The sequence below is a fragment of the Dreissena polymorpha genome, chromosome 1, assembly GCF_020536995.1.
Source record: "Dreissena polymorpha isolate Duluth1 chromosome 1, UMN_Dpol_1.0, whole genome shotgun sequence".
Taxonomy (NCBI): domain Eukaryota; kingdom Metazoa; phylum Mollusca; class Bivalvia; order Myida; family Dreissenidae; genus Dreissena; species Dreissena polymorpha.
In genome coordinates, this window is record NC_068355.1 from 139,148,550 (window position 1) to 139,157,421 (window position 8,872).

The following is an 8,872-nucleotide window of genomic DNA, read 5'->3' on the forward strand; positions in this document are numbered from 1 at the left end:
TTCTGGAGTTGTGTTATACATTAAATGCAACAACAGTTGGATGCGCTTCCTCGTCCAATCTTCAATCTTGTAATATTTTTGTCTTCAGAAGCTGTTATTATAAGATCCATTTTTATTTGTGTGAAATGACATATGTGAAGTATAGTTTTATTGTCAAAATACATGTGGGGTTAAAATCTGTCAACCCCCCCCCACCCCTTAACACATAATTAATCAAATAATAAACACGAATATAGACTCATTTACATATTTCTTGTAATTTATTGTAAAATGTTAAACCTGCTTTTCTGTAACTACAGCGGTACTTGAAAGTTTAATAGCTAAAATAAATGTTTTAGTAACTACATCTACATGTCAAATATATCAAGTAACATTGAATTGCAACGAAACGTTGACTTAAACTGCTGCTGACGGCTTTGTGCGATACTCATTACTGATAAGAACAAACCAATGACCTATTTACTCTCAATATACCAATAAAATATATTGCCCGCGAATAAATAATACAGACATTGGCACGTTAATAAATTGAATTATGAATATGAAAATAAACATTCCAAAAGGCTTCACAAATACGTGCATCAAAGCATTATTAACAGACATAATCAACTATTCGGATTAAATATAAAGCTGAAATGTGCCATATTTTATTTGCATACTAGCAAATATATATTTGAATTACCAAAGATCGGATTCATCGAATAATGAAATAAACATTAAGCGCGAATTTTCTACACCCTTCAATAGTTTGTTTAAGTTGAATCGGATAAGGTCATGCCAAATTTGTAGCATTTCACTTGGGTGTTTTTGTATTTAAGTGGATATTAAACACAATAATAATAATTTTTGTCAGTTATTTCACTTTTTAGATTGCGTAGTTTATTAAGTTAAATAATAGAGTATATATAAGAATATATGGTGGTAAAATACTTGTTTTTGACTTGGGATTATATCAAATATAATATTCATGTAGGGCGGCAAAATCCGTTAATGTAAAATTTTATATAATAAAAAAATCATTAAATTCAATCGTTTTAACACTTGATATGTTTTCGATCATCGTCCTATTTTGTGTTTTAGATTGTTTTAATAATCATTTTGCTTTTTATAATACACAATAGCTTGCGCTTTATGAGTATGATGCAGCATGTCTTGTTAATTTAACAATAGCTTGTAATGAATTTATCTTATTCTTAGGTGCTTACCATTCAGACGTGAACATTTAACGTGTATGCATTTTAACACGGTTGTGTAATTCAATAACTTGTACATAATTGGGTCACTTGTTAAGTTTATAAGCCAAAGCTGCTTCTGTTGAAATAACTACATTTACTGATAAGACGCGGTTGCATACCTTCATCACCAGTTAGAACCGATTGAAACAAATATGAAAATACGAAATAAACAAAGAATATAAAAAAAACACAAAGTGGATATATAAGACTCTCAACGAACAAAACTTACTATGTGTTTTGTGTTTTCATTTTAAATCCAACTTGGATCGGTAAGCTTTTCCTACTTTTTATTTTATCTTACATTGTTATCCGTTGTATGGTTTGTAAAACAAATTACAATAATTAAGTTTCCATTAAAACATTAAGATATTGATTAAGAAGATGGTAAACAAAAGAAATACTATTCAAAATCGTTTAACTATTGTTTCAGACATAGGAACATAGACAACAAGCGCTTATGTTACTACATCAAGTTCAGGTTGACTTGCGGTAGGCAAATCGACATCGTTTTTGTATATTTGTTAATGAATCAGGAAAATTAACATATACTTCGAAATAACTATTGTGTGTTATCAGTTTAATGTGTTTGCCATGGTTTTACGAACACTTGTTGAATATATGATAATGTATTGTCTTCCAATCTACTTAATATAAAATGCCGCATAATGTTATAAAGTAACGATACTTTTATGTACCCGACGGTCCACAGTTTAAGATCTAGTTCCTTCCCAAGATTTTGTAAATACATATAATTTAGAGTTTACTTAAAAACAAATAACTTAATACAATGTCGATTTGGTTATACACTATTTAAAAACAGTACTGAACTGAACATACCTGTATCTGTTTTTATGTATACGCGGAAAGAAACTAGAAAGTGGTTTTTACTTGCACTTCCAATCGGTTGTAAAAAGGATTTTGAAGTTGTTTCAGTCGCAAACGTATAACTTCTTAGCAGATATGGTTTGCACCTAAGACTAGACGACACGGAAGTACATGCATGGGCAAATGATGAGACGGTGCACTTCGTTGCGTTGTGGTACAGCCAGCACATCAGCGTCCCAGCTCCCTCAATGTTAACGACACTGGCAGTGTATGGTCCTATGCATTACACTGACGCGACATGTCTTACAAAGAAACGAGTGGGGAGTCCAGCTCGTCATCGACTATTCGGTCGACGAACCCAAAATCCACGTTGATAAGACGATACTGCTGTAATGTTATTATCAATTCTGAGTTTGTTTTTTAATTGACTCGATGACAAAGTTTTATTGACGCATATTTGCCTAGATATTGTCGAGATATACATTCTTATCATGTTTAATACAGATTGAGCCAACAATATTGCCTCTAAAGCGATAACAGGGGTTGTGTAACCTTGAACCTATTCGCCTAGTTTTTGAGGCACACGTGACCCAGATTCGAACTCGAACAGAAGACATCATGATATACATTACGACAGTGTTTTTATTAAGATTGAGTCGTACGGCATCTAGATAGGCTACAAGGCCAGTACTACATATGTCCCGTTTACCTAGTTTATAGACAAACGTGACGTACATTACAACTCGGTTTAAAAAATGTCAAGATAAACAATCAAGTTTGATCAAGATTAAACATATTGACACGATTGAGATAATCATTAATGTCTGTAGTTCGAAGAATAATTTCGATATAATAAAGCTCTTCAGCTAGTCCTTGTCCCAACGAAGAAAACTGCATAAGAACGGAACTTTTTATCGAATGATCCATCCTCGTAAGACACGTTTTTCATGTTGTGTTCATAGTGTCATTGACGCTATGACACTTGGCTGGTCAAGGTGTCCTTGTTTTACTAGGTTGTCATTTATTGCGACACATACACGATTTGTGATACTTTTGTTGTATAAATCATTGTGTTAAAATGTTTCATTTTCTGTTTGTGCTCGTTATTTTACATTTTGAGTTCGTTTCATACAGTACTATGTACACACAATTCAGTATGCAACATATGGCTTATGACAATAAATAAGTTATAATATGCATGTTTAATAAATGTGTTAATTGCTTTTATAAATCATTATTCATTGAATTTATTTTTGTTATAGTGTGTTCACTTTGTCTTAAACATTCTGTTATGTTCATGATTTGATTAATTTTACAGAAGAAACATCGGGTAGCTATACTATAGAATCGGACATTGCAATCGGTTTTCAGCAACAAAACGCACTCCATATCGATTTTCCAAGGTTTGATGATCGCAAATGTATTAACGATATTTGTACCAAATATGTTTACAATGTTAAATGACACATATAATAACCAAACGTGTTTCAAGCAAAATAAAACATTTGATCTCCACATATAACTACAATTTATGGATTGGCCTTATGGCCACTTTGGCTGAAACGTCACAAGAGTGCTGCTCGAGAGATACCCTAAACAAGTTATACAAACAGTATTTGTATGTTGCAAGCGTAAATGGCTGCATTCATAACTAGTTATAAAAGCGAAATAATCGAGTAATATGTCACAAATCAATAAATACAACTTTATTAAATTTTGGAAGGAAAAATTTTAGGATGTCTATTGAGGAGGTTATGAAATTGTTTCGGTTTGTTGCATACAAGAATGCAAAGAGATTGACATATTTTGTTTTGAAAATATCGAACCTCCTAAAATAAACGGATTGAATTTAAAATCACAGGAAAGGTTATATACAGAAATATACAGAGTCTAGATCAGACTTTATCAGGCATTATCAGGGAGTGATACATGTTTATTAATATCCCTATACATTTATTTAAGGCAAGTGACTCATTGCTTTTATGTTTACTGTACATTACGTAAAACAAAACAGTTGCATGATAACTGGCAATGTCAAAACATATTAAGTACTTTAACTGGTTGAAAAGCGCGACATTATTGAAAAAACTTTGTAACAAGAACAAAACAAAATGTAATAATTACTTAATTGAATATAAAGTACATGTAAATTGGTTTAATATTACTAGAGCAGCAAAATGAGGCACTATAAAATGAACTTTATAAATGTATCATCTGAACTTCTTCTTTTTGACAAGATTTTAGTAAGTAATTTATTAGTTATTTAGGTTTATAGTAGAGGATACACATTAGAGTATATGTTGGTTTCTGCAGAAGATTGGTTTTTAAAAGACTTGTAGTTATATCAACTTAACTCAAATGTTACCTTTATTCGTTGCTACAAAATCCGTTAACATTTCTACCATACCGAGTGATTTAGGGAATAAACTTCAATCGTTTATAGTTACCGCTTTCCTTCATCGTTCTCTTACTGTGTTAGATTTATGAATAAAAATTGTTTTTTTGTATTAATATAAAATTGATCTCAATTGATAAGAGTACGCTGCATTGTTAGAAATGTAACTATAAAATTTGCTAGTGAAAAGAACAAAGAAGATGATCAACAAGAAAAATAACTAATTAAAGACATAGACGCATTTGAACAAGGCCTGATATGTACGGATAATATAGACACAGAAGAATTATCAAATAAAAAAATGTTATTGGATAATTTTATAGACAAAAAAAATAACGGTATATTACTGCGATCAAAAGCTATATACGTTGAAAGTAATAAAAAAAGGTGAATTTTTCGAAAACCTAGAAAAAAGACACGCAGAGAAGAAAACCATTAAATGTATCAAAGTAAATGACAAAATTTATAACAAATCAAAAAGAAATATTAACAGAAGAAGTGAAATTCGATCAATCCATTAATCAAAAACAGTATAATAAAACATCATATAATGATTTTTTTAACACACCTATAAAACGCCTTAGTGAAAACAATAAAAATATATGTGAAGGTATCTTAACCAAGGAAGAATGTTATAGTGCCTTTAAAGAAAAATGACAAGAGCCCTGGCTCAGATGGACTTACAGTAGAATTTTATAAAACCTTTTGGGATGACATTAAAAAAACTTTTATCGAATCAATAAACTATTCATTTATACACGGATATCTTACTGACTTTCAAAAACAAAGCATTATATCATTAATCCCTTTACCTAACAATGATACTGTTCTATAGGGTTCTATTTAAATTCGCCTCAGGAATAAATAATAAACACACACAAATGCTCTTTTCAACTATATTATACTTTCATTACACTATAGTTATTTAAATATTTCACAATATACTTTACTTTTCATATAAAGCATTTAAACAACTCTTTTCTATTATTCCTAGTGTTTCTATAAAAATAGTACCATGTCTATGCTGCTTTCTCTTTATAACCTAAAATGTAGCTGAACTGAAACAAAGCTTATTCTAACAGCTATTTTAAATGTCAAACATCTATTCAGGGAATTAATTTGCTGTAATATAGACAATCCCAGAAATCGATACCTCCCGGATTACCCGCCCCTGATTACTCTCGCGCGCCTCCAAAACGGTACTGAAAAAATAAACATGGACCTATATATGTGTGTATAGGTCTCTACGCAAAACAAGGAAGCGAAACGGGTTTATCAAATATATTTGAGGATTTAAGGTAGTGCACCTCTAATGGGCACATATCCAAATATAATCTAATTAATTATTTTCTTAATCAGCATCATTTCACTGAACTACATGCAAATTTGTAGGTAGGCTTTCCATGCTTTTTAAAAAAATATACCGATTTTTTCAAAACCACCCCCACGCTCGGCTTTTGTCCAGTTTATTTTCACCCCTGGGGTATATAAAAGTTCCATAATTCATTCAAATTTCCAAATATGGGCATGCAGTTGGTGTGTACAGATGCTGTAAAGGTGTTTAAAGTTTAAACAAGATGAAATAAGTATTCTTTTACAGACATTTATTTTTTACAAATTTTTATCTATGGAAGAGCACCATGAAATGTAAGTGATTTCAGCCAAGTAAAAATTGGGTCGGTTAAAAACAAAGTGTCATAAAATTCAAAATAGTATCATTTAAGTCATATTTTAAACTTAGTTTTTATAGAAACACTATATACAGCAAAAATACCAAGAACTAGACAGATTTACCGTTTACTTTTTGAAATAAAAATAAAAATGCAACATGCATGGTTCGTATTTTCAACAGTAAATCACCCAATTTCGCCATAACGTTGTTTTAATTTTAATAATTGAAAAATGTGCATAAAAATTGCAACATATTTAACAATAAATATAGCTTATATGCCATATTAAATCAAATTACGTTAGAAAATAAATAAAACGCGTCGCAAAAAAGTATGCGTCGTCGGCAGGATTCGAACCTGCGCGGGAATATCCCAAAAGATTTCTAGTCTATCGCCTTAACCACTAGGCTACGGCACCTAATAGTTGGCTCTTCAACCTTCGAAGAAATCGCGGGAAATCATTAGAGGTGCACTACCTTAAAGAGTTTCTGTTATCGATCTGACAACCAGATAATAGTTCGTTTTTTTTTATTAATATAAATTACGTAATTAGTAGAAATAAGGTTCATCTGCATTCGTTTAAGACTAATAACACACAGCATGGACATGGACCTATTTGTGTCGGTCCCTGGCATGAATAAGGTCTTGATTGTCATTTAACATGTTATTTAAAGTTTTTTTTCAAGAGATGTATGTTGCTGTCATTTATAATCCGTAATTAAAGAAAAATAAATCACTTATTTTGTGCGTGTTTTTATTTTTTAAGCGTAAAATTTAGACCGTTTTACGAACATTTAATAAAGACATACGTTTAGGAAATCTAGAGAACACAATTGAAACTATTTAAGGCTCATTATTTTCCATGTTGAACATTTCAATCGCGAATTAAGATGTAATTAAGAAATTAAATAATATTTCAGGCAACATGTAAAACGTTATTTAAATAATAATATAAGAAAGTTGTAGACAAAAGCTGATATGTCCTTTTCAATAAAAAAAAGTTTGACATATCCTGACATCTTACACAGTTTTGCAAGCGAATAACTCCGATACTTGTTCATTTAAATCACAAAATTCATTTCCGGCTAGTTATTTTTGTATTAGCTTGAGAGCGATTTTTAAATAAAAGATTGCTAAAAACCACTTTAGTTTTAGACTAAACTAGATACATTATTTTAATTTAAAAAAAATCTCTACCTGAAAATCTTACAGAGTTTCGATAACAAAGATTTACGAAACAATTTTAGAATCACAAACTTCATTTTGGCTATAGATTTGTATATTACCTTTAAAATGACACTTACAAGGGAAATATTAATAGCGAAATGGTAACTGTTTAGACAAACAAAGAGATGTATTATTCAATTAAAGAAGTCGTCCTAAGTCTTTAATCTTACAACGTTTCTTAATGAATATCTCCGGAAAGTATAGAACGTACGACATTTAATAAGAAATAATATAGGCTTAAACAAAGGCATATATCAATTTAATTGTCTACATCGATCTTAAATCTATCTAATTAATATCAAAGATCTATCCAAAAAATATGGTCTGAATGGATGTTTCCAATCTTTATACATGTATATTGATAGATCTTTGTTAATATCTCCGGCACTATTTACGCTAAAATCACAACGTTTACTTCACACTTTAGATATTTCTATACCTTTATAATTATGCTTGAATAATTTTATTCCATAAAGAAATAATTAAATTTTATACAAAGGCATTATGCTGAAAGGTATGCTTAAAAAATGCCAACTCGGCCTTAAAAATTACGTGTTGTCACTGAATATTGTTGCAGAGACACATATTTTATGAATCTATCGTGTATATTTTTAATTTTAATTATATTGATTTACGATGTGATACATATCGACACTTGGTTTCATGTTTCACTTGTTTTCAATCCTAATGTGCGAAGTCATAAAGTACTGTTTATTGGAATAAAGCGGATGTACACTATGATAACGTTGTAATCTGTCAAATTCTTCAGTACCGTTTTCAATCGCGGGTTACGTAATAGCCAATATGGCGGCGCCCATATTATCGATTCTGGGATTGTCTATAAACAAAGAGCATGGTGAAATAAATTCTTTTTAAACAGGGTGATATTAATGTAAACAACAGGCATCACAATGTTGTTATTAAGTTCATGGTTAAATGCTATCCATTAATTTCCCTGCAGAACAATCTCCCCTACCTTGATAAACTTTAGTTTATCAAAATGTCAAGTATACCAGATGTATGCTAACTGCTAATGCTAACTGTACTCTGTCAAATTTCTAAAGTATGTCATATACTATATTCTATCAACTGCCATTAAGTATAAGACTTATACTGTATTCTATCAAATGTTAACAGTATGACACATCTTCTTAACTATTTACTTATCTAGATTCAGTGCAAGCGTTACTATTACTATACTAACTATAATTTACTGTTATATCAGACTACAATACAAACAAGACACTTTAATCTCAAAATTCTCAACTACAAACAATCGCATTATTTTAAAAACAAAACTATAACATTTCACATGCATATATATGATAAAAGTTCGTAATTAAAGCAACAAATAATATACATTCTCTATAATCAAAATGTCATACAATGTATATTAAACTAAAATGTAATTACAAGAAATAAAGCAAAATGTCAAGCTCTTCAGTTTCACAAAATGTTCACTGTGTTTTTATTTCCATAAATATGGATACACAGTTATTATTATGCGCTCTGAGTCAAAT

The 8,872-nt window shown here is 30.4% G+C and overlaps 1 long non-coding RNA gene across 2 annotated transcripts; it reads left to right on the plus strand.

Moving 5' to 3' along the window:
* Positions 1-438: 438 nt before the first annotated feature.
* On the plus strand, positions 439-3,151 carry LOC127867263 (uncharacterized). 2 transcript variants are annotated; one of them, XR_008043411.1, is made up of 4 exons: positions 439-771; positions 1,198-1,504; positions 1,666-1,724; positions 2,191-3,151. It is a non-coding gene; the product is annotated as an uncharacterized LOC127867263 (long non-coding RNA). The 2 variants fall into 2 exon arrangements; XR_008043410.1 differs by having other exon boundaries at positions 442-771; positions 2,194-3,151.
* Positions 3,152-8,872: the final 5,721 nt, after the last annotated feature.